Raw genomic sequence first — 26,928 nt, forward strand, 5'->3', positions numbered from 1 at the left:
AATACATTCACCACTGAGTTAGATATATACTTGAGCAGCAAGAGAGTGGGTCAAGAACATGGAATTAAGATCATAATCAAATCGGTCACGATATTACCTAATGACGAAGCAAGTTTAATGGGCTAAATAGCACACACCTACTGCTAACACTGGTGTTCTTCTAAAGTGAGGCTCAACCTGCCTCCTCAGATGCATATAAAGGATCACATGGCATTATCTGAAAGAGGAGTACGAGAGCTAAGCCCTAGTCTTGTCTAATATTATCCCTCAACTCCAACAGTAGACCCTCGCTCACTACTGCAAGATATAGCAAATTACAGAAAGATGAGAGACACCCAGGGTTATAGTTGGAGGCGATTTCAACTTTGCTAACCATTAACTGTGATCACCTTAGTGTTAAAGGATTAGACAAGGTGGAATTTTTTTAAAGTTGATCTAGCAAGGTTTTTTTCACCCATATATAAAAGAGTCCTTCTAGAGATGGGCAGTGTTCGACCTAATGCTAAGGAATGAAAGCGATCAAGGGTTTGATGTTTTAGTGGGCACAGTGATCATAACTCTGTTGGTTTCAAACACATTGTGGAAAGGGATAAAGGATAGTGCAGATGTTAAGTGTGTAAATTGGGGAAGGCTAATTTCAATAATTAAACAGAATCAGGCAAAAATAGACTGGGTACAGCTACTTGTAACTAAGTCTACATTTGGAATGTAGAAGTCTTTACAAAATAGTATAGCAAGAATTCAAGGCCAGTGTGTTCCTCTAAGAGCAAAGGGCAGGGTAAGCAAGTCTGAGGAAACCCGTGTGACAAGGGATAGAGAGTTTGATTTAAAAAATGGAAGTATTTGCCAGCTGAGCACTGAAAACAGAGGATATCCTTTAAAAGTACAGAGTATAGGGGTTTGCTTAAGAAAGAAATTAGGATGGCAAGAGGATGCACAAACTACGCTTGGTAGATAGGATCAGAAAAAACCCAAAGGCATTTCACATTTGTTTTAAGAATAAGAGGATTACCAGGAAAGTGTGGGTCTATTAGAGGCCAAAGAGACTATGTGCGTGTTGAACCACTGGACATGGGTGAGGTCTTAAATGAATATTTCTCATCTGTATTCACAGAGGAGAGAAACATTATAGCCCCAGGTATTGGAGTTGGGATGGTGAGGTTCATGGACATGTTACAATTTAATAAAGGAGGTGGTAGAAGGCATTTTCGTGGTATAAAGCTGCATAAATTCCCAGGGCCTGATGAGATATATCCCTGACTGTTATGCAAGGCAAGGGAGGAGATTGTTGAGGCCCTGGTAGAGATATTTAAAACGTCCCTGGCCACAGGTGAAATGCCAAATGACTGCAGGTAAGATAATAGCTATGAAAAAGCAATAATGGGGGACAAGATTAAATGTGAGACTAATCAAGCTAGTAATATAAAAGAAGATTGCAAAAGTATTTTTTTCAACATAAAAGGTTAGAGTGGGCTAACAGTAGATATTGGACCACTGGAGTAGTAGTATGGGGAACAAAGAAATAGTGGAGGAACTGAATAGGTGCTTTAATCAGTTTTCACAGTGGAAGACACCAGTAAATCACCAGAACTTCAAGAAAGTCGGGGACAGAAGTGAGTCTAGTGGCCATGACTAAGGAAGTATTGGTGAAGCTGTAAGGTCAGGAGGTGAATAAATCACCCAGCCCAGATAGACTACACCCAAAATTCTGAAGGAGATAGCTGGGGAGATTGTAGGTGCATTAGTAGTGATTTTTCAGGAATCACTGGAGTTGATAACTGAATATGGCTAACATAACACGCCTGTTTGGGAGGCAGGCAGAAGACAGGAAATTATAGCCAGTTAGACAAATCTTACCAGTAAGATTTTAGAGTCCATTATTAAGACTATAAGGATTATTAAGGATGAGATTGCAGAGCACTTGGAAACACATGGTAAAATAGGACTGTGTCAGTACTGCTTCATCATGGAGATGTTATGCCTGACAAATCTGTTAGAATTCTTTGAGGTAATGAACAAGTTAGACAAAGGAGAGCCAGTGGATGTGATCTACTGGGATTTCCAGAAGCCTTTCGACAAGGTGCAGCACAGAAGGCTGTGAAGTAAAACAAGAGCCCAGAGTGTTGGGGCAAGGTACAGGCATGATTAGAGGATTGGCCTGCTGGTTGAAGTTAAAAATCACAACACCAGGTTATAGTCCAACAGATTTGTTTGGAAGTGCAAGCTTTCAGACTGCTGCTCCTTCATCAGATAGCTAATGGGGTAGGATCATTGGAGACAGAATTTAGAAATAAATATTAATATTTCGAAACTGCTCCACTAGCTACCTGACAAAAGAGCAGCACTCCAAAAACCTGTACTTTATTTGTAAGTGCAAGTTTTCGGAGTGCCGCTCTTTTGTCAGGTAGCTAGTGGAGCAGTTTCGATATATTAATATTTATTTCTAAATTCTATCGAAACTGCTCCACTAGCTACCTGACAAAAGAGCAGCACTCCGAAAACTTGCACTTACAAATAAAGTACAGGTTTTTGGAGTGCTGCTCTTTTGTCAGGTAGCTAGTGGAGCAGTTTTGAAATATTAATATTTATTTCTAAATTCTGTCTCCAATGATCCTACCTCATTAGCTATCTGATGAAGGAGCAGCACTCTGAAAGCTTGCACTTCCAAACAAACCTGTTGAACTCTAACCTGGTGTTGTGGGATTTTTAACTTTGTCCACTCCAGTCCAACACTGGCACCTCCGCATCATCACTGGCAGAAGGCAGAGAGTAGAGATAAAGGGATTTTTTCAGGATGGCAATTAGTGATTTGCAGAGTTCCACAGGGGGCAGCGTTGGGTACCGAAGCTATTCACATTATACATTAATGATCTGGACAAAGGTATTGATGCCATTGTTGTTTAGTTTGCAGATGACACAAAGATAGATGAAGGAATAGGTAATGTGGAGGGAGCAGGAAGGCTGCAGAAAGACTTGGACAGGCTAGGAGAGTGGGAGAAGAGGTGGCACATGGAATAACAGTCAGAGATTTACAGAATGAAAACAGACCCTTCGGTCCAACTCATCCATGCCAACCAGATTTCCCAACCTAATCTAGTCTCACTTGCCAGCACCTGGCCCATATCCCTCCAAACCCTCCTATTCATGTACCCACCCAGATGCTTTTTAAATGTTGCAAGTGGATAACCTCAGTCACTTCCTCTGGCAGCTCATTCCATACATGCACCACCTACTGCATGAAAAAAGTTGCCCCTTAGGTCCCTTTTATATCAAATCTTTCACCGTAAAATCTATGTCCTCTAGTTCTGGACTCACTCACCCACCCCAGGGAAAAGACTGTCTACTTATCCTATGCATGCTCCTCATGATTCTATAAACCTCTATAAGGTCACGCCTCAGCCTCCATGCTCCAAGGAAAACACTCCCAGCCTATTCAACCTCTCACTATAGCTCAAATCCTCCAACCCTGGCAACATCCTAGTAAATCTTTTCTAAACCCTTTCAAGTTTCACAACATCCTTCCTGTTGGAAGGAGACCAGAAGTATATGCAATATTCCAAAAATCACCTAACCAACGTCCTGTAGCCTCAACGTGACCTCCCAACTCCTTTACTCAATACTCTGACCAATAAAGGAAAAGATACCAAATGCCTTCTTCACTATCTTACCTACCTGCGAGCCCACTTTCAAGGAACTATGAACCTGCATTCCAAGGTCTCTTTGTTCAGCAACACTCCCTAGGACCTTACCATTAAGGTGTATAAGTCCTGCTAAGATTTGCTTTCTCAAAATGCAGCACCTCGCATTTATCTAAATTAAACTCCATCTGCCACTTCTCAGCTCATTGATCCATCTGATCAAGATCCAGTTGTAAACAGAGGTAACATTCTGTGCTGTCCATTACACCTCCAATTTTAGTGTCATCTGCAAACTTACTAACTATACCTCCTATGCTCACAACCAAATCATTTATTTAAATGACTAAAATGTATATGACCCAGCACCGATTCTTGTGGCACTTCACTGGTCACAGGTCTCCAGTCTGAAAAACAACCCTCCACCACTCTGTCTTCTACCTTTGAGCCAGTTCTGTATCTAAATGGCTAGTTCTCCCTATATTCCATGAGATCTAACCTCCCCCCACCCCCCACTCCTCTTTTGCCTCCATTTCTATCCTTCCTGTAGCATTTGTATGCTGGAACATTAAGCTGCCAGTCCTGTCCATCCCTGGGCCACGTTTCTGTAATTGCTATGATATCCCAGTCCCATGTTCTTAACCATGCCCTGAGTTCATCTGCCTTCCCTGTTAGGCCTCTTGTATTGAAATAAATGCAGTTTAATTTATCAGTCCTGCCTTGTTTTCTGCTTTGTCCCTGTCTGCCCTGACTGTTTGACACTCTTCTGTTCTCAACTGTACCGTCTCAGATTGATCTCTTTCCTCATTATCTCCCTGGGTCCCACCCTCTGCTTACTAGTTTAAATCCTCCCGAGCAGCTCTAGCAAATCTCCCTGCTAGTATAATAATCCCCCTCCAATGCAGGTGCAATCCTTCTTGTACAGTCACTTCTACCCAGAAGAGATTCCAATAATCCAAAAATGTGAATCCTTCTCCCATACACCAGCCCCTCAGCCATGCATTCATCTGCCCTATCCTCCTATTCCTACCCTCACTAGCTCGTAGCAACGGGAATAATCCAGGTATTACTATTCGAGGACCTCCTTTTTAAATTCCTGCCTAACTCACTATATCCTCCCTTCAGAATCTCATCCCTTTCTCTTCCTATGTCCTTGGTACCAATGTGTACAATGACCTCCTGCTGGGCCCTCTCCCGCTTGAGAACACTCTGCGCCCTCTGAGACATCCTTGATCCTGGCACCAGGGAGGCAACAAACCATTCTGATTTTTTGCTGCTGGCCACAGAAAATCAAGAATTCCTGATGAAGGGTTTTGCCAGAAACGTCGATTTTCCTGCTCCGCGGATGCTACCTGACTTGTTGTGCTTTTCTAGCACCACACGCTCGACAACTTTATAACACACTGATCAGTCGACAGATGGAATACCATGTGCAGTTCTGGTTGCCACACTATCAGAAGGATGTGATTGCACTGGAGAGTATATTCAACAGAATGTTGCCTGGGATGAAAAATCTCAGTTATGTGAAAAGACAGGGTTTGTATTCTTTGGAGTAGAGGAGGCTAAAGGGAAGACCAGATTAAAGTGTACAAAATTATGACAGGCTTAGACAAAGAAGGTTGTGAGAATCCTTTCCTCACAGCAGTTGTGTCTAAGACAAGATGGCATAAGGTAAGGAGGAAGTGGTTTAGAGGAGGTATGAGGAAACATTTTTCACCCAGGTGGAGTTAGAAATATGGAACATACTGCCTGAGAGAGAGTGGTAGAGGCAGGTATTCTCAACATTTAGGAAGCATCTGGATAAGCATTTAAAATTTCAGGAGTGATAGGCTGACCAAAGTGGAGATAAATGGGATTAGTGCAGTTTGGTATTTGTTGGCTGGTATAGCCACGGTCAGCCGAAGAATCTGTTTCTATGCTATAAGACTCTATGACTCTATCATAACAGTAAGTTCACTTTAAAAGTACTTCTTCGACTGTAATGTTTTGAGACCTCCAATGGTTATGAAAGGATAAATAGAAGTTTTTCTTTTTATGTCTTTTCTGAAACTTGCAGGTTGGTAACATTTTCTGGTTTACAGTTATATACGCATTATCTGAAACATCATTTATCCACAGAACACCCAACCAACAGAAGCTGTGTTGATACTTTTAATCAAACTGCTCAGAGACATAACATTCTCCTGGAGTATGTGGGATCTAAATTTAGGTCTCCTGGTTCAGAGTTAGGGACACTACCATTGTGCCACAAAAGACATACTATATGCTGTGTACTATGCAGTGTCTGGCATTTTTTTTAATAATCTGGGATCATTGCAGAATAAGATAAAATGACAGACTATTGCAGGGAGTCTATTCTACAGTCTGTAAATTGCTTTCAGATTCAAATTTTGATCTACCTAAATCACCTGCAGCTCAACCATTTAAAAACTTTCTTGCCTTTCCTCTAATTATGTTCTCTGCCATTAAAATAGTCCAGAAAAAAATTAATGTATATCTCTCCCTGCGCAATATATTATTCTTCTTCCAATATTCACAATCCAGACATTTCTTTCTCAATGCTGTTACTTCTAAACTCATCCCGTGACAATTTCTCTCCAGCATTTCAACTATCTTTCCCCAGTTTAGCACAAACCAATATAACTGCACATAAAAACAAAAATCTCAAAAATGATGCGCAACTCTAACAGTGATATAAGTTAACTATACATTCACCAGCATTTTGTGTTCCTAAATGGAAAACAGATCAAACATGAATTCAATTAACTAAACCAGAATCAAAATTTCTATTTGTTTAAGCACTGCTAATTAATAGATGGCAAAATAATTAGGCCAAATATCAAACACAGGTTATTTAAATTAATTCTGGAGAAAACTAAATTATAGAACAGTTTTTTGAATCAGTTACAAATCAAAATGAATTAATTATTGCTTCTGAAGATACTTTTGAGGCACACTGAGCCATGACCTTACAAGTAATACCATATATGGATTGAAGTACTGAGAGCTCAGCCTCCCATCTGATAAAGGTCATTTGTAAACTTGTTTCAGAGAGTAGTCCAACACTTCCATGTTAAATGAACTCGATTTTCCACATTCCTTATAATTAGTATACATCTTATTTCAATTTACATGATGTTTCAAAATAGCTCATATCTTTCCAAGTAAATATTTAATTGGCAACATGGTTTCTGTTGAAAAAGGGGAAAACAAAACAAGTTCGTGATTTTGGTGGTGGGGAAGTCGCTCAGTTGTGTGTAATAGCACTTCTGGCTATAAAAAAACCAATAGTTCAAAACTTAGAGAAAACAATATTTAAAATCCTAATTTAATTTATTCTTGTCTAATACTATCTAATCACTTTGTCATTAGCAGTGATCCTGCAATAGTAGCTTATCCAGGACCCTAAAAGCATTTGCAGAGAGAACAATACAAGATTCTGAACAGACCACGCTTCACCTCAAGCCTGTTGGGTCATTCAGTGAGATTATGACTCATCTGCATCTTAACTACAATTACCAGAATCTCATTATGCTTACTTTAAAAATAAAATCACTCAAATATGAAAATTGGGGGCTCGTTTGGCATAGTGGTAATGTCCCTATCTCTGGGCTGGAATACCTGTGTTTCGGTTCCATCTGCTCCAGGGGTAAGCCAAAACACTGCAGTATGATGAAAATTTCAATTGACACAGCATCATGGGGGTAAAAAAAATCCAGATCTGAACAATCCTTCTGTGAAAACAAATTCTAGTTCTTAAAACTACGTTGTGTACATTGGCAGATAAATCTCTCTGTTACCAACAACACAACATGAAGATATTATCTGATGGTTAATTTCAAGGCATTTGAGATTAAACAAATTATAAGCAATAACAATTCACATTAATATTGCATTTTCAAAATAAGTGCTTCATTGGAATACTCAAAAAAAACCAACACCAAGCATCCAGATGTTCTGGCTGTCTTTATCTCAACCACCTGATGAAGGAGCAGCGCTCCAAAAGCTAGTGCTTCCAATTAAACCTGTAGGACTATAACCTGGTGTTGTGTGATTTTTAACTTTGTACACCCAGTCCAACACCAGCATCTCCAAATCATGACCCTTCAGTAGGAGGGAGTCCTACCTGAGAAAACTGAAGGCTAATCCGTTTGGCCTGCAGATCTTGGACAAAGATACAATAATAGTGGACATTATCTCAAGGAGAGCTGGCAGTCCAAGCAAAGACAGCCAGAACATCTGGATGCAGACAAGTCCAGGGTCATGCAAAGGGAGGGATTATGGAACAAAGGAGGTAGATTTTGCAGGCCACGCGAGGGCCAAAGATAGGAGAAATATCTGGTGGAGGGGCACCCCAAAGCATACAGAGCATCCAACAATTAATATTCCAGCACTTCCTCCCTGCCTTTTCCACAAGTTGATATCAAAGTAACCTTTTCACTTCTGCTCAATTCCCTTGACAACTACATTATGGCACAGGCAGCATAATATTTGCACCAATTAGTTTGGTAACAACTGAACTGCCAATTATTTAAAATGATGAGCTGGCTACTGATTTCAGTACCCACCCACCTGCCATAATACAGGACTGGATAGTGGATTGGCTTTTTATGTGCTTCCCAATCAATACCATATTATATCAGGCCATCAGAAGGGATCATAAAATCTAGATCATTTGAGTTGATAAAATTGCTTTCATTGAGCTTTTAGTTAAGAAGCATCAAAAAAGATAAAGGGGGGGGGGGGGGGGGATGAGCAGGTTTAGTAGGTAAATTCTATAGAAGAGAACCTTAGGCAACTGAAGGATGGTGAGTCGAGAAAACCAAGCACAAGCCCAGAATTGGATGAGTACAAATATCCTGAAGAGTGATCAGGCAGGTGGAAATTACAAACATAAGGAAGGGGGAGACCACGGATAGATCTGCAAAAAAGGATGAGTGTTTTAAAACTGTTTTGTAACTTCATCAGGGTGATTGGGGCAATTACCTGGGTATAAGTTAGGACAGAGGAAACAGAGTTGTCATTATCTCAAGTTCAAGAAGAAATGGTAGACTGAAGAGTACTGGAATTATTGAGACTGGACATACCAAAGGCATAGTCTAGATTAGAGTTATGCTGGAAAAGCACAGGTCAGACAGCATCAGAGGAGCAGGAAGTTCGACGTTTCAGGCAAAAGCCCTTCAACAGGAATACAGGCAGAGTGCCTGAAGGGTGGAGAGATAAATGAGAGGGGGGTTGGGGTGGGGAGAAAGTAGCGTAGAGTACAATAGGTGAATGGGGGTGGGGATGAAGGTGATAGGTCAGACAGGAAGGCAGAGTGGATAAGCGGAAAGGAAGATAGGCAGGTAGACAGGTCATGGGGACGGTTCTGAGCTGGAAGGTTGGAGCTGGGGTGAGGTGGGGGAAGGGGAAATGAGGAAACTGGTGAAATCCACATTGATGCCATGCGGCTGAAGTGTTCCGAGGCAGAAGATGAGGTGTTCTTCCTCCAGGAGTCGGGTGGTGAAGGAGCGGCGGTGAGGGCGGTCCAGGACCTGCATGTCCTCGGCAAAGTGGGAGGGGGAGTTGAAATGTTGGGCCACAGGGCAGTGGGGTTGATTGGTGCGGGTGTACCGGAGATGTTCCCTAAAGCGCTCTGCTAGGAGGTGTCCAGTCTCCCCAATGTAGAGGAGACCGCGTTGGGAGCAACGAATACAATAAATGATATTGGTGGATGTGCAGATAAAACTTTGATGGATGTGGAAGACTCCTTTGGGGCCTTGGATGGAGGTGAGGGCGCAGGTTTTGCAATTCCTGCGGTGGCAGGGGAGGGTGTCAGGAAGGGAGGTTGGGTTGTTGGCGGGTGTGGACCTGACCAGGTAGTCACGGAGGGAAGGGTCTCTGCGGAAAGCGGAAATGGGTGGGGAGGGAAATATATCCCTGGTGGTGGGGGAAATGTCGTCGAATTAAGTGGTTTACGCGAAGGTTGGTAGGGTGGAAGGTGAACACCAGGGGGGTTCTGTCCTTGTTACGGTTGGAGGGGTGGGGTTTGAGGGCGGAGGGGTGGGATGAGGACGAGATGCGTTGGAGGGCATCTTTAACCACGTGGGAATGGAAATTGCAGTTTCTAAAGAAAGAGGCCATCTGGTGTGTTCTGTGGTGGAACTGGTCCTCCTGAGAGCAGATACAGTGGAGGTGGAGAAATTGGGAATACGGGATGGTACTTTTGCAGGAGGTAGCTGTGGGAATCAGTGGGTTTATAAAAAAATATCAGTGTCAAGTCGGTCATCATTCATGGAGATAGAGAGGTCCAGGAAGGGGAGGGAGGTGTCAGAGTTTGTCCAGGTGAATTTAAGGTCAGGATGGAATGTGTTGGTGAAGTTCATGAATTGCTTAACCTCCTCGCAGGAGCACAAGGTGGCACCAATGCAATCAATGTAGCAGAGGAAGAGGTGGGAAGTGGTGCTGGTGTAACTACGGAAGATGGACTGGTCTACGTAACCAAAAAGACAGGCATAGCTGGGGCCCATACGGGTGCCCATGGCTATCCCTTTGGTCCGGAGGAAGTGAGAGGACTCAAAGGAGAAATGGTTAAGGGTGAGGACCAGTTCAGCCAAACGAATGAGTGTGTCAGTGGAAGGGTACTGTTGGGGACGTCGGGAGAGGAAGAAAGAGTGCTTGGAGCCCTGGTCATGGCGGATGGAAGTATAGAGGGATTGGATATCCATGGTGAAGATGAGGCATTGGGGGCCGGGAAACTGAAGTCTTGGAGGTGGTGGAGGGCGTGGGTGGTATCTCGAATGTATGTGGGGAGTTCCTGGACTAGGAGGGATAGGAAAGTGTCGAGATAGGTAGAGATGAGTTCAGTGGGGCAGGTGCAAGCTGAGACAATGGGTCGGCCAGGGTGGTCAGGCTTGTGGATTTTGGGAAGGAGGTAGAATCGGGTGGTGCGGGGTTCCCAGACTATAAAGTTGGAAGCTGTGGGTGGGAGATCTTCTGAGGTGATGAGGTTCTGTATGGTCTGGGAGATGACGGTTTGGTGATGGGGGTTGGGGTCATGGTCATGATCAAGGGGGCGGTAGAAGGAGGTGTCTTCGAGTTGGCGTCTGGCTTCAGCGGTGTAGAGGTCAGTGTGCCAAACTACCACTGCAGCCCCTTTATCTGCTGGCTTGATGGTGAGGTTGGGATTGGAGCAGAGGGAGTGGAGGGCTGAGCATTGAGGGTGAGAGGTTGGAGTAAGGTAGGCAGGTTGAAGCGGTTAATGTCTTGGTGGCAGTTGGAAATGAAGAGATAGAGGGCAGGTAATAGGCCAGCATGGGGTGTCCAGGTGGATGGAGTGTGCTGGAGGCGGGCAAAGCGGTCCTCGGAAGGTGGCGGGAGTCCCGATTGTAAAAGTAAGCTTGGAGGCGGCAGAAGTGTTCAACGTCAGGGCGTGTATTAAATTCATTGATGAGTGGGTGGAGGGGGATAAAAGTGAGGCCTTTGCTGAGGACCAAAGCCATAGATGGGACCTTCGATGATAGATAAAGGGAAACTCTGGTCCAGATCCAGGTCCATACTCTCCCAATTGCACTCAATTCTTTGGAGTACATACATTGCATCAGGAGGCATTCTAAATTGGCCTTCAAAAATGCTGCGCTGATGAGCTGAAATGTTAGTTTGCCTTTTGGAAGGTCATAACATGTGCATTCCTGCCATAGAGTATTTTTTGTGCACAGAAGCTTGCGTACATGTAGAAATTCATTCAAATAAGAAATGTCAGATATTTTTGGTACAAACAAGAATATTTAATGAAGATTAAGTGTGAAACCCAGTTTGATGCTGCGGAGAGTTATAATCTTTTATTTATTAAGAGTTTAGGATAACTTTGTTAAAGCTTCAGAAAAGGATCTGCCTTCAGAGCTTTAGGAAATAATTTTAGATATTTTCTAATTGACCTGTTCAGAGATGCTATTACATGCCCCTGGAGCAAGTGGGACTTAACCAAGGCCTCCCATCCAAATTTGTCAAATGGGAAACCTAAGGATCAGGTGGGACACTAATTTTACACACCAAGTTACTCAGACTTCAATGGAGGGTACAATCAGATGGGATGGAAACATCAATATTACACCAATACCATGGATTTCCTAATTGTTCGGAGAGAGTGTAGATCAAATGTGGCAGATTGTAGATCAGTGTTCCACCTGATGCTGTGAAACCATCCCACCCACAAATTTGATTAAAATTGCAGCATTGCTTTGATTTTAAAAAAATCAAAGTAAAGCAAATAAAAGGTGGTATAGGTGGAATCATGACTGAATTTTAAGTACGATACTGTAATTAGATTCTCATATAAGCTCAATCATAATGCAAAATCATTTGAAATTAACCAAGTAATATGGCTACTACAATTTTCATCTAAGTTTATGGAATCTTCGAACCACATTTTCAAATAGAACATTTGGTTTCCCAAAGCTTCACATCAATTAATGGGCTCAGTGTATAAATAGGCAAAGAACACACAAATGTACCCTGTTCATCCATGAGATGCCATCCTAATAGCATTACAGGAAAATAACTTCATAAACGATTACTATTAGTAAGACTTGAATGGTTAGATTTGTCAGCAAATTACCACTAATAAACATTCCAAGGCACTTCACAAGTATGTCAATGAAGAAAGTTTGTCACTGTGACACAAAAGGAGATACTCTGACAAATAACCAATTGTTTGGTCAAAAAGTTAAGTTTTACAGTGCTTCTTAAAGAAAGAAAGAGACACAGGAGCATGGAGAAATTTTGGGAGGGAACTCTCGACCTTGGCAATTTGAAGACAAGGAGATGTTGGAGCAAATTTTTAAAAATCAGGAATTAGAGAAAATTAGATAAATTAGAGAATATTACACAGCAGCGCAGTACAGGCCCTTCGGCCCTCAATGTTGCGCTGACCCGTGGAACCAATCTGAAGGCTATCTATCCTACACTATTCCATTTTCATTCAAATGTTTATCCAATGACAATTTAAATGTCCATAATGTTAGCTACTCTTCTACTGTTTCAGGCAGTGCATTCCACTTCCCTACAACTGAGTAAAGCAACCAACTCTGACATCTGTCCTATATCTATCATTCCTCAACTTAAAGCTATGTCTCCTCGTGCTAGCCATCACCAGAGGAAAGAGGCTCTCACTGTCCACCCTATCTAACCCTCTGATTATCTTGTATGTCTCAATTAAGTCACCACTCAACCTTCTTCTCTCTAATGAAAACAACCTCAAGTCCCTCAGCCTTTCCTCATAAGACCTTCCCTCCATGCCAGGCAACATCCTAGCAAATCTCCTCTGAATCCTTTCCAAAGCTTCCACATCCTTCCTATAATGCGGTGACCAGAACTATATGCAATACTCCAAGTGCAGCCACACCAGAGTTTTGTACAACTGCAGTATGACCTCGTGGCTCAGAAACTCAATCCCGCTACCAATAAAAGCTAACACACTTTATGCCCTCTTAACAACTCTATAAACCTGGGTGGCAACTTTCAGGGATCTATGTACATGGACAGTGAGATCTCTCTGCTCATCTACATTACCAAGAACCTTGCCATTAGCCCAGTACTCTTTATTCCTGTTGCTCCTTCCAAATGGACATCTCAGAGGTCTGTAGGACTGGGCAAGGTTAGAGATCTTTCTGATGGAAACAGACATACTATTTTGTTCTCTCCATACAAGCTTATTTCCATGAGAAATGACAGTTGCTCAAGTCAGCATCCCTAATTGCTAGAAGTTAAAGCTGCTATAATTAAGTGAAACAACTGGCACTTATACTCACTAAGAAGCATTGTTGACATTGCATAGATGGCTAACTGCAATGACAAGATTATGGATAAGTAGCAATGCAGTTTGATTTATTTATTTTTCCATATCTGCAGGAGATACAGATTGCTAGCTAGCAGCTGTGTTTCCTACTCTTGCCAGTTTATTACAACATGGACTTCAGATTTAAAATTAGGACATAGATCAGCTGTTGAAACATATACTGTACGGTTAAAGCCAGCAAATTCAGGGAATTCAGAACTACGACATGAGTTAAAAATATTGAAAGCTTGCTGGCCCATTTGTATTGGCTAATGTGTTAACCTCAACTTTCCTGTTATTTTCTGAAATATTTTAGTTTTGCAGATTGTTGCAAATAACTAGTTCATGGTTTATATTAATATTGCAGAGATAATTTTCAGTGCTGAAAAGATTAAAGTTAGGATTAGTTGTAAGGTTATAAAGGTGTTTAATATACAGGCCTTTAGAGATTGCCAGAACACCCGAAGAAATGTGGTTCAAAATGTGGATTGTATGTGTAAAAAGGTCAAAATAGAAGAGACAGAGCTATAAAACAGATGAGATTATTTACCAAAAGAATTGGAGGCACCACATCTGCAATCACTACTGTAATGGCATTACACAGAGACGTTAGTATTTTGGGAGGTAGAACCCATTTACTTCGTCCGATCAAAAAAAAATTATAAATTAAGGATAATTATCCTAACAGTCAATGAGGACATTCCAGATCAGGCTATATGAGCGCAGAATTAGCTTTTCTGCTTTTAGATTATATGGGCTTTTGTTAAGAGTTTGTTGTAGCTTATGCTTGATTTGTACATTTTGCAACTCACTGAGAGGAGATAACCAAAGGAAATGGCAGTAATGCCAAGTCCCGTAAGTAGAATTTAAAAAAAAATTCATTGCTCACCATTTTGAACTTGGACAAGGCTTAATCTCCGTTTAAGCTCAGAGGGTACAAAAGATGAGAGATTGTTTAAAATTAGTGGAAGAATCAACAATGATCCTCTACAGAGAATTTGTCCTGAAGAAAGCAACGGATTAGAAGTATTGAAAAATAAACAGATCAAAGAACTAAAGCATCCACAGTCAAGAGGTGATAAATTGAAGTTTTATCTTTAAGATATGTCCTAACTACTACCTTGCCATTGCATACTTCCAGTAAGGTATAATGGAAAACATTTCAAGTTGATGGGTGTAAGAAAAAGTTTCCCTAATGACTATGAGATGCCTGTCTCTTGCAGAGTCGTAACTCCACAAAATAATAAAATAGAACTTTTATTGGCAGAGATTTTAAGAAAATTCATATCATTTTTATTACATCAAGTATAAAAGTGTACACCAGCAGATACAAAAGAGGTGTAGGAAAGACAAAGTTACAGTGATTATGAGGGATTTCAATATGCAGGTGGACTGGAGAAAATCAGATAGGTAGTGTTTCACAAGAAAAGAAATTTGTGGAATATCTACGAGATGGCTTTTTGGAGCAGTTTGTGGAGGAGCTCACTAGGGAACAGGCAATACTAAATTTAGTGTTCTGCAATGAGGGTGGTCTGATAAGGGAGCTAAGGTGAAGGAACCCTTAGGAGACAGTGATCATATTATGATTGAATTTACTCTGCAATTTGAGAGGGAGAACATAGAATCAGAGGTAGCAGTATTACAGCTGAATAATGGCATGAGGGAGGAGCTGGGTAGAATTGACTGGGAGAGGAGCCTAGCAGGAAAGAGAACAGAACAGCAATGGCAAGAGTTTCTGGGAGTAATTCAGGAGACAGAAAAGATTCATCCAGGGGAAAAAGATGCATAGTGCAGGGAGAATGAGGCAACCATGGCTGACTAGAGAAGTCAGGGACAGCATAAAAGCAAAATAAAAAGCATATAACATTATGAAGGACAGTGGGAACCCAGAGGATTGGAAAGCTTACAAAGACCAACAGAGGGCAACAAAAAAGAAATAAGGAGGAAGATAATTAAATATAGGGGAAAATTGCCAGTAATGTAAAGGAAGACTGTAGGAGTTTCTTTAGATATATAAAAGGGCAAAAGAGAGGCAGAAGTGGACATTGGACTGGAAAATGATGCTGGAGAGATAATGGTGGGGAATAAGGAAATGGCTGAAGAACTGAATATTTATTTCACTTCAGACTTCACGGTGGAAGACACAAGTAATATCCCAAAGATTCAAGAGTGTGAGGGAGCCAAGCTGAGTGTGGCTGCCATCACCAAGGAGAAGGTGCTAGGATAACTAAATGGCCTGAAGGTGGATAAATCACCTGGACCAGATGGACTATACCCCAGAGTTCTAAGGGAGACAGCTGTAGAGATAGTGGAGGCGTTGGTAGTGATCTTTCAAGAATTACTGGAGTCAGGGAGGTTCCCAGAGGACTGGAAAATGTGACACTCCTGCTTTAAAAAAAGGGAGTAAGGCAAAAAAATGGAAAATTACAGACTGCTTAGCCTAACTTTAGTTGTGGGTAAGATCCTGGAATCCATTGTGAAAGATGAGATTTCTGAATATTTGGAAGTGTATGGCAAAATAGGGCAAAGTCAGCATGGTTTCACCAAGGGGAGGTCATGCCTGATAAATCTGCTAGGATTCTTCGAGGAAGTAACAAACATGTTGGACCAAGGAGAACCAATGGATGTTATCTATCTGGACTTCAAGAAGGCCATTCATAAGGTGGCACACAGGAGGCTGCTGGGTAAGTTAAGGGCCAATCATGGTAGAGGAAAGGTGTCTGGCAGAAAGCAGGGATAAAAGGGTCTTTCTCAGGATAGCAGCTGGTGACAAGTGGTGTTCTGCAAGGCTGTGTTGAGACCACAACTCTTCACTTTATACATTAATGATCTATATGAAGGAATTGAGGGCATTCAAACTGTTTGCAGATGATCCAAAAGATAGATAGTGGGGCAGGTAGCATTGAGGCGGTGGGGAGGCTGCAGAAGGATTTGGTCAGGTTAGGACAGTAAGCAAAAAAGTGGAAGATGGAGTACAAAATGGGAAAATGTGAGGACCTCGGTAGGAAGAATAAAGACATGAAACATTTTCTAAATGGGCAAAAAATTCAGAAATCTGAAATGCAAAAATATTTGGGCGTTCTCGTCCAGAATTCTCTCAAGACAAACTTGCAGGTTGAGTCAGTAGTTAGAAAGGCAAATGCAACAATGACATTTATTTTGAGAGGACTTTAATATAAAAGCAGGGGTGCACTTCTGAGGCTCTAAGGCTCTAGTCAGACTATATTTGGAGTATTGTGTGCAGTTTTGGGCCCCATATCTTAGGAAGGATGTATTGGTCCTGGAGTGGGTTCACAGGAGGTTTGCGAGAATGGGCCCAGGAGTAAAAAGCTTAACATATGAGGAACCTTTAAGGATGCTGGGTCTATACTCTGAGTTTAGAAGGAATGGGAGTTGGGGGGGGGGGGGGGGGCGCGAATGTTGGGAAGATGTTTCCATTGGTAGGAAAGACTCGGACACAAGAGTACAGCCTTAGAATAAAGGGAAGACCTTTCAGAACAGAGGTAATGTGAAAGTTCTTCAGCCAGAGCGCATGAATCTATGGAATTCACTGTCACAGAAGGTTGTGGAGGTCATGTCATTAAGTATTTTAATATGGAGATAGATAGGTTCTTGAGTATCAAGGGGATCAAGAGTTACTGGGAGAATGGGGTTGAGAAACTTATCAGAATCAAAAAATATGGCACTGCAAAAGCACAGCAGGTCAAGCAACATCCGAGGAGGAGAGTCGACATTTTGGACAAGTCCTGCAACAGGAATGTGGGCGGGGAAGGGGGCTGATTGAACGGCACAGCAGACTCAATGGGCTGAATGGTTTAATTTCTGCTCCTGTCTCTTATGGTCTTATATATACATATATAAGGTGTGTAATTATAAAGTCTACAATTTTATTAATTATTTGAGAATTAAAATTACATTTGACATGAACGCATACTCAAGATTCTAAAAATTTGAAAGCATTAATGCAGTGGGAGAAATATGCTTACACTGCAAGAGAAGGTGTCTATATAAGGGACATTTCATTATTTGTCAAATCATCTCCACTGGTAACAAACAAATTTTTTTTTAAAAACTAACAACAGCTTTTATAAAACACAGTTGCCTTTTAAACCACAGAGCAACAAAGTAATAAAAAGAGAGTTCAGAATGATACTCAGGTCTCTGGAGAGAAATAGTTCAATATTCAAATAACAAAACAGGCACTTGACCTTCCACAGAGTTTCTTTGCATGCTGTTAAGTTGAGTCACTCCAAGCAAGATTCTGCCCTGACTAGTGCTGAAGCATCCCTCAAAGTCACAAATGATATCCAACAGGAATGCAATTGGTAAACTATCCCTCCTCGACCTGTATGCAGCCTTCAACATGGCTGATCTCTTTCAGCAACACCATCTGAAAAAGATCAGATTCCACATGTGCCCTGATGATATCCAGCTTCACCTCGCCCCAGCCCTTTCTACTCCACATGTTTTGTAAATTGTCAGACTGATTATCAACATCCAGTATTAGATGAGCACAATTTTCCTTCAATTAAATATTGGGAAATTTGAAGCCACAACAATCTGTTCCCACCACAAAATTCATTCCCTCACCACAAAATTGAATCCTTTCCATAGTAGTTCTGAGACAGGCTTGAACTGTCTCAATCTTGATGTTATGGTCGACCCCTACAGTGAGACTGACTAGTTTTCTGTGCCATTACCAAACTGTTTCCTTTCATATCTATAAGATCACCAGACTCCATTGCTGTTTAGTTCACCTGCTGCTGAAAACCTCATCTGACGTCATCATAACCTCTCGATTTGACTGTTCCAACACTCTCCTGGCTGGCTTCCCATATTTTGCTCTTCATAAACATAAGAATAATCAAGTATATCATAACTAGCGCCAAATTCTGTTCACCCATTACAGCAGAAGTCATCCCAAGGAAGAAGAAACATACTAAGGGGAGGATTAGGCAACCATGACTGATAAGGGAAGTCAGGGACAGAATAAAAGCAAAAGAGAAAGCATACAATGTGTTGAAGATTAATGTGAAGCCAGAGAATTTGGAATTCTTTAAAAACTAGAGGACAATTAAAAAAGATAGAAGGGGAAAATGTTGAAGTATGAGGGTAAGCTAGCAAGTAACATATGAGCAAATTGCAAGAGTTTGTTTACATTCATAAAAAGGTAAGAGAGAGGCAAGAGTGGTAAATGACACAGGAGTAGTAGTAATTGGAGGCAAAGAAATGTTGGAGAAACTGAATACATACTTTGCATCAGTCTTCATGATGGAAGACACCAGGAGTATACCAGAACAGGATGAGTGTTGTGACCATCACTGAAAAGGTGGTCCTGGGGAAGCTTAAAGATCTAAAGGTAGATAAATCACCTGGATCAGATGGACTATACCCCAAGGTGTTGAAAGTAATAGCAGAGGACATTGATATTGATCTTTCAGGATTCATTGGAGTGACGGAAAAGGTTGGAAAATTGTTAGCAGGAGCACCTTATCAAAGGCCTCTAGGAATCCAAATACAGCAATCCAAACTAGTTATCCTTTGTCTAACTTGTCCAAAGGATTTTAACATATGACCTCCCTTGACAAAGCCATGCTGACTCAGTCCTATTGTACAATGCATTTCCAAGTACTCCTCAATCTCATTCTTAATAACGGACTCTAAATCTTACCAACAACCAAGGTTAAACTAACCAGCCTATAACTTCCCAACTGCTTGAGGGAGGGTGGGAAACAAAAAGGCCTCTTAATACCCTTTAATCTCTGTATCAATCCAGTCTAAATCGGCACCGGGAGTATTTAAGACCCCTCTGAAAAGAACCAAGGACATAGTATCTTTGAGAAAAGGAATAGCTTTTAGAAAATAAAAGGAACCAGCTTTGTGACACTTCAAACCTCTATGGCTATTTTTAATTTCCAACTGCACTTTGTAGCAAAACATTGGGAGCTTTACTCCCTATGAAATATTATGCTGGTGCTAACAATCAAGCACAATAAACCTCAGGCATGAATGTTGCACAACATATCTATTTAGAATTTACACTCAATTATGCAACAATCATGGATAGCCTAATGAATGTACTGCAGAAACTCATGAATCATGTGTTCACATTTTGAACAAATAGAATATGGACATTCCACAGGGCTTAAATTGGGATACCACAGTCACTGTCTTTCTGATTTTTTAAAAATCTCATTGCTTACCAGTACCTTTCCTTGTTCTTAAGCTGGCCAGCTTCTCTGTGCTTTATTTGTCTAATAGATTCTGAAGAAAATAGGAAAGGAAAACACTAACAGTCAAGGAGGACACTCATACTAGAATTGGCGGCACCACAAGCATTAAGAAGAAAATTAAACATAGCCATTTGTACATTCTTGATTCACACACTTCTATTAAATGTACCTTTCAAACAGTTTATATTGCTCATAAGGCAAACTAACCGTTAACAATTTTGTTAGGCCTATTCTTAGAATGCCCTCATTTAATCTAAATTATTGGCTCCATTTTCTCCTCTGACCTCAAAAAGGTATTTTATTTAATTTTGAAAAATTACACACATTATCCATGAAATTATTGAAGTCAAAGGTATTCATTTTTCTCACTTATGCTTTAAACACTGGAGCCTTTAATTATACACAATAGTATCCAATTTCAAATAACTGATTGAAATCTGGCACATTTCAAAATCAACAAGCAAGTATGGTAATTCAGTACAGCAATAGTACATTTTCCATAAAATTAAAAAAATGAGAAACCTAACATCCATCACATTATTTCTTCACTGATGTCCCTAGCTAAACCTTATCAAAATATGCAAATAATTAATTGGTAATTTGACCTGTTAATCAGCAAAACCCCAAAGCTTGCAGAATAATTACACAATAGAAGGATGTCTTTCAGCCTCTCATGTCAACTCTCCAAATGAGCAAATATCTTAGTGCCATTCTCCCACCTTCTCTCCATATTGCTGCACATTCACCATTGTTCAGACAACAGTCAATTTCCTTTTGAATATTTCAATTGAACCTGACTTCAAGCAGTTCACTCCATTTCACTGTATGAAATAAATCTTCTTCGAGTCACTTTTGCTTCTTTAGCTCAATTTTAAACTGGGTGGCATGGTGGCACAGTGGTTAGCACTACTGCCTCACAGCGCCAGAGACATGGGTTCAATTCCCGCCTCAGGCGACTGACTGTGTGGAGTTTGCACATTCTCCCCGTGTCTGCGTGGGTTTCCTCCGGTTTCCTCCCACAGTCCAAAAATGTGCAGGTTAGGTGAATTGGCCATGCTAAATGGCCCGTAGTGTTAGGTGCAGGGGTTAATGTAGGGGAATGGGTCTGGGTGGGTGCGCTTCGGCGGGTCGGTGTGGACTTGTTGGGCCAAAGGGCCTGTTTCCACACTGTAAGTAATCTAATCTTAAACCTGTGCCTTCTTATCCTGGGGAACAGATTCTCCCTATTTACTCTTTCCATGTCTTTCATCAGTTTGAATACCTTCAAGTCTCCCCAAATATTTTTTCCTCAGAGAAAACAGTCCTTACTTCTCCAATTTATCTTCATAACTGAAATTTATCATCCCTAGAACCATTCCTTTTCTACATTCTTTCCAATACTTTCACATCTTAGATAAAATGTATACTTAGATTGGACATAACATTTCAACCAAGGCTGAACTAGTATCCTGTACAAGTTCAACATAGCCATTTTGCTATAGCATTCGATGCTTCTGTTTACAAAGCCCAGGACATTGTATGTATTATTAGCTTCCCTCTCAATTTATGTTGCCATCTTCACTGAGGTCTGCACATATCCACTCAGGCCACTCCATTCCAGCTGCTTCTTCAGAACTGTGCCATTTATTTTATATCAGTTACCCACATTCTTCCTCGAATAGTGAGCCATAAGATGTTGAAACAAGACTTTTTTTTTCAGCTTGATATCAAAATTTGTTTTATGGAGTACAACATGTGCAATAAACATGGTTCAAGTATCTTTGATACACATGTAAACATGAAGAATTATACTTAACTGAGTTATACTAGGCAGTAAACTTTACACTGCAATATTTAAAAATATGTATGCTAAATATACCTTCCATCATGCCAAACAATTCGATCATTATCTTCACCCCACTAAACATGAACATGTTTCCTACAGATAGCAACAATTCTTCAGAATTAATATTTTCCCATTTTTATTGAATTCACATTAAGCCTGACAATGCATTTGACATTACATACGGCTTACACATAATATATTACAACTTGTGTTTGGTTATCACATTTATGATAATAGATAAGGTTCAAGAACACTACACAGAAGAGATAAAAAAGAAAATTTGATATCGAGTTGCACAAGGAGATATTCGGAGATGGCCAAAAGCTTGATCAAAAAAGGTAGAAATTAAGGAATACATGAGAGGAAAGTGAGGTCAAGAGGTGGGAGGATTTAAAGGAAGAAATTCCAGGGCTTTATGCCTACACATCAGAAGACAAGGACATCAATGGTTGAGCAACTAAATTCAAGAGGCTAGAATTACATGAGAACAAATACATTGAATGATAACATGCTGGATAATCTAACATCAATCTTTAAATTTCAATAGCTTTTGCTCTTGAAGTCATGTTGAATCATGAGGGGGATATATTAATGAGTAATTACTGGCAATTATTATTCAAATTTAACACTTTGCAGCTTACTAAAAAGATGCTACTGTGATAAAATACAAGAAGTGATCGTAAAATCAGTAGCATAAAGTATCTGCCTTGGATCAGTTGGCAGCATGCTTTGCATCAGTCCAGACTCTTGAGCACAATCTCAGGTAAACATTTTGTACAATATTGAGAAGCTTCTGCATCGTCATATATACTACTTTCCAATTACAGTTTAAACAGAGGTCCTGTTTATTCTCTCAGGTAAGCTCCCACTGCAATATTTGCAGAGCAAGGTTGTCCTCCCCAATACGGACTTCAAGAAACCAAAAATAAATGTGTCAGCATGGGGCCTCAGAGTGCAGCTTAGAGCAGACATTGATATCAAGGCAACAGAGTGCAGAAGGAGATTTGGGAGAATTCCTAGGTTGTGCAGTTCACTATTATGGGGAGACCAGAATGACTGGGTTTTTCTCCTTTGAGCAAAAAAGGAGAAGAGGAGATTTAAATAGTGTTCAGTATTATGTAGCATTTTGAAAGAATAAATATGGGGAAAATATTTCCTGTAGTAGATGGTCAGTACTGTTGGGGTAGAGTTCATCTGAACTGTCCTGTGGCCTATGTTTCAGCGATCATATCATCAGGGATTAGAGAGGGATTTAAACGGAATAGAGTGGGGAAGAGAACGTGCAGGAAAACACTGAGTAAGTTAAATGAAAAAGACAATGCAAGAGATCATGTAGCAAATAGGATAATGATCAAAATACAACAGGAAGTATCACAGGCAGTGACTACAATCTTAACAGCATGCCAGCAGATAGAGCCAGAGTTTATAAAAGCAGCAAACAGTATACCTGATGGTAGAGATAAATCTCCTACTGAACGCTGAATAGTTGTTTTATATTTTACTTACTGAATGAACTTTTATTGTCCATCTTTTGTTATGATAGATTATGTAATTCACAGTCCTGGATCAGGGCTTCAGATTTGGTACTTTACACCCATATTTCAAACAGAACCATAATTTCATTATCTCAATTAGAAATGTTCTTTGAACTGACTACCACCCTGCTGAAAAGTTCTTCAAAAACAGGTGTCGGTCTAATTACAAGTCAGGAGTCACATAACGCCAGGTTATAGTCTAATTTCGTCAGTGCTCCAAAAGCTTGTGATTTCAAATAAGCCTGTTGAACTATAACCTGATGTTGTGTGACTTCTGACCTTGTCTCCCCCCTCCCCCCCCCCCCCCCACGCAGTCCAACACCGGCACCTCTACATCTGCATCCAGGTCTGGTCGCCCTATTATAGGAAAAATGTGGATGCTTTAGAGGGCATTCAGAGGAGGTTTACCAGGATGCTGCCTGGACTGGAGGGCTTATCTTATGAAGAGAGGTTGACTGAGCTCTGACTTTTTTCATTGGAGAAAAAGGAGGAGGAGAGGGAACCTAATTGAGGTATACAAGATAATGAGAGGCATAGATAGAGTTGATAGCCAGAGACTATTTCCCAGGGCAGAAATGACTAACATGAGGGGTCATAGTTTTAAGCTGGTTGGAGGAAAGTATAGAGGGAATGTCAGAGGCGGGTTCTTTACACAGAGTTGAGAGAGCATGGAATGAGTTGCCAGCAGTTGTGGAAGCAAGGTCATTGGGGACATTTAAGAGACTACTGGACATGCATATGGTCAAGAAATTTGAGGGTGCATACATGAGGATCAGTGGTCGACAACATCGTGGGCTGAAGGGCCTGTTCTGTGCTGTACTGTTCTATGTTCTATGTCCTAGGTCTAATTATCTATTGAGTCATTGCTCTGGTCACCACAGAAAGATGGAAAAATACCTGGAACCTGTTTTGAAACTGTCCGATTTGTCTAACCTCCCATGCTCGAAGCTGCAACTTCTACTCCAACCAATAAATCCACTCCATCCAAGGATAATTTTATTACTATTACAACGACTGCTGTTACCACCACCACCTGAATGTCATGCCAAACTCCAATTATATTTTGGACAATAGAACCTGGGTATTCTTTCAATTTATGTTATTAACACATGGGTTTGATCACATGCTCTGCAAAGAAAACTAAATAATTTTCTAGAATAAGAATTTGAGTAGCTCCTGTGACCTTAAATATAGTTAGGGGGTTAGCTGCATCATTTGAAACAAACAGAACTATCTTCCCTTGTGCAATTCTCCTTTACTCCATTGAACTCTCCAATACTCATAACAATTTTTAACCTCCAGTTTCCTACTTATAATTTATGTCATAATTTGATCTGTGGTATTTTCATTTTGAGTTCTCTTTCTGGACTTGTTCTTACAAACCTGAATTAGTCCCATGAGTTTCCTTCACAACTTCCAGCATCCAGAACTAAAAACTGTTCCACTTTATTACACTGAGACCTTCCATTTTAAACTCTACCCTCAGAACTTACTCTTCTAATCCGATGGGGAAATCCTGTGGCATTCTCAGCTGTCCTCTCTTTGCTATGCCTTTCTGACTCTCCCATCCTGACCTTCTAGAGTTTACAGGGATGATTAAAATGAGGTCCAGTTTTATGAATCAGGTCATAACCAGACAATACTGGTGCTGCCTGTGTAGCACTTGCAACTCTTTGATCTTCAAAATGGGTTTTTATTATAAAGGTTGTGAGTTTTTAGATTCTTGCCAGATCTCTAAGAACTTCATACAGGAGTTCAAATCCTAGTGTTTCCATCTACCTGTCAAAGTTATTTTGTTTAACTCTTTTAAATTCAGCATTGCCTCAGAAAACCTATTTCCTTAAGTTTAGAAATTTTTGTATGCTCCAAAGAATAACTCTAATCTGTTTTTTCAAGATTTGGAGATGCCGGTGTTGGACTGGGGTGTCCAAAGTTAAAAATTACAACACCAGGTTATAGTCCAACAGGTTTAATTGGAAGCACACTAGCTTTCGGAGCGTCGCTCCTTCATCAGGTGGTAGTGGAGGGCTCAATCCTAACACACAGAATTTATAGCAAAAATTTACAGTGTGATGTAACTGAAATTATACATTGAAAATTTGATTGTCTGTTAAGCCTTTTGTCTGTTAGAGTACCGTGATAGTTTCACTTCTTTCATGTGTAAATCATAAAACCTTTTTTAAAAAAGTTGCATTCTCAGGTTAGCTGTTAAGTGGTGATAGCTAGACAATATGTTGAAGGTGTTAGCCCCCTGTGTTCTCTGTCTATGCCATGATGTTTAGATAGATTCTAATCTAAAAAGTGAGATAATGGAGTTTTACATGAATGCATGCAGTTTTTGAGCAAAGTACAATGTAACCCTGCAAGTACAAATTCACCCCACAAAATATATGTGTGCAACCTGTGTCTGTCTGTCTGTCTGGGTTGGGGGTTGAGAGTGTGAGAAAGTGTATGTGTGTGCGCGCAGAGTGTCTCAAGTCCATGAGGGGGTGCATGTGAGAGTGTGGGAGTGTGTGTCTGTAAGGGTGTGCGTGGGTGTCTGTGTGCGCGTCTGTGTATATGTGTGCCCGGTGTGTATGTGTGTATAGGAGTGCCCGTGTGTGTGAGTGAGTGTGTGTGTGAGAGAGAGCGTGTGTGTAGAAGTATCTGTGTGCGCGTATAGTGCAATGGTGCTCACCTGTAATGTGACATGAACCCAACGTCCGGTTGAGGCCCTCCCTATGGGTACTGAACTTAGCTATCAGCCTCTGCTCGGCCACTTTTCTCTGCTGCTTGTCCCAAAGTCCACCTTGGAGGATGGTCACCCGAAGGTCCGAGGTCAAATGTCCTGGACCACTGAAGTGTTCCCCAACTGGGAGGGAACACTCCTGTCTGTTGATTGTTGTGCATTGACGGATGTTTGGGCACCGCACAAGGACACACACATACACTTTCTCACACTCAACCCCCAACACAGACAAAGACCCACATGCACACATATTTTGTGGTGTGAATTTGTACTTTCAGGGTTACATTGTACTTTGCTCAAAAACTGCATGCATTCATGTAAAACTCCATTATCTCACTTTTAAGATTAGAATCAATCTAAACATCATGGCATAGACAGCGAACACAGGGAACTAACATTGTCTAGCTATCACCATTTTTAACAGCTAACCCGAGAATGCAACTTTTTAAAAAAGGTTTTGTGATTTACACATGAAAGAAGTGAAACTATCACGGTGTTCTAACAGATGAAAGGCTTAACAGACAAATCAAATTTTCAATGTATAATTTCAGTTACATCACACTGTAAATTTTTGCTATAAATTCTGTGTGTTAGGATTGAGCCCTACACTACCACCTGATGAAGGAGCGATGCTCCGAAAGCTAGTGTACTTCCAATTAAACCTGTTGGACTATAACCTGGTGTTGTGTGATTTTTAACTCTGTTTTTTCAAGAAAGAGTCATAATCCCCAGAAGTCTCCTCAGACACTGAAGGATAAATTTTCCACGCTTTACCACTCAGCTTGCGCTACATCTCGGTGAATATTTGCAGTGCATTTTGTAGACAATACATACTGCAACTGAGGGTCTGTGGTGGAGGGAATGCATGTGGATGTGGTACCAATCAAGCCGGCTGCTTTGTTGTGGATGGCGTCAAGTGGCTTGAATGTTGTTGGAGCTGCATCCATCCAGGCAAACTAGGAATATTCCATCACATTCCTGACTTCGGTGATTTCATTGATGAACTCTGGTTCTCTGATCTACTTATCAACATGGATTTTATATTTGTTTAAAAGAGGAGAGCAGTCACAGGATCAAAAAAGGAATTTGATAACAGATTGGATTTATTAATGGATGATTTTTGAATCTTTAATTTATTGAGAAAATTTCAGAAGGAAA

At 40.8% G+C, this 26,928-nt stretch overlaps 1 protein-coding gene across 8 annotated transcripts in view; it reads right to left on the reverse strand.

Annotated features, from left to right (window-relative positions):
• Window positions 1–26,928, reverse strand: part of LOC140483308 (serine/threonine-protein kinase PAK 5-like) — a 203,182-nt gene that overhangs the window by 155,551 nt on the left and 20,703 nt on the right. For 3 of the 8 annotated variants that reach the window (XM_072581494.1, XM_072581490.1, XM_072581484.1), the window contains exon 2: window positions 19,659–19,713. The exons of 3 other annotated variants lie outside the window; for them this stretch is intronic. The gene's annotated coding sequence lies outside the window, so the exon portion shown is untranslated. Of the gene's footprint in view, window positions 1–19,652; window positions 19,714–26,928 lie in introns of all 8 variants that reach the window. 2 more of the 8 variants (XM_072581489.1, XM_072581485.1) reach the window with 1 other exon arrangement.

The sequence above is a fragment of the Chiloscyllium punctatum genome, chromosome 11 (assembly GCF_047496795.1).
Source record: "Chiloscyllium punctatum isolate Juve2018m chromosome 11, sChiPun1.3, whole genome shotgun sequence".
Classification (NCBI taxonomy): Eukaryota; Metazoa; Chordata; class Chondrichthyes; order Orectolobiformes; family Hemiscylliidae; genus Chiloscyllium; species Chiloscyllium punctatum.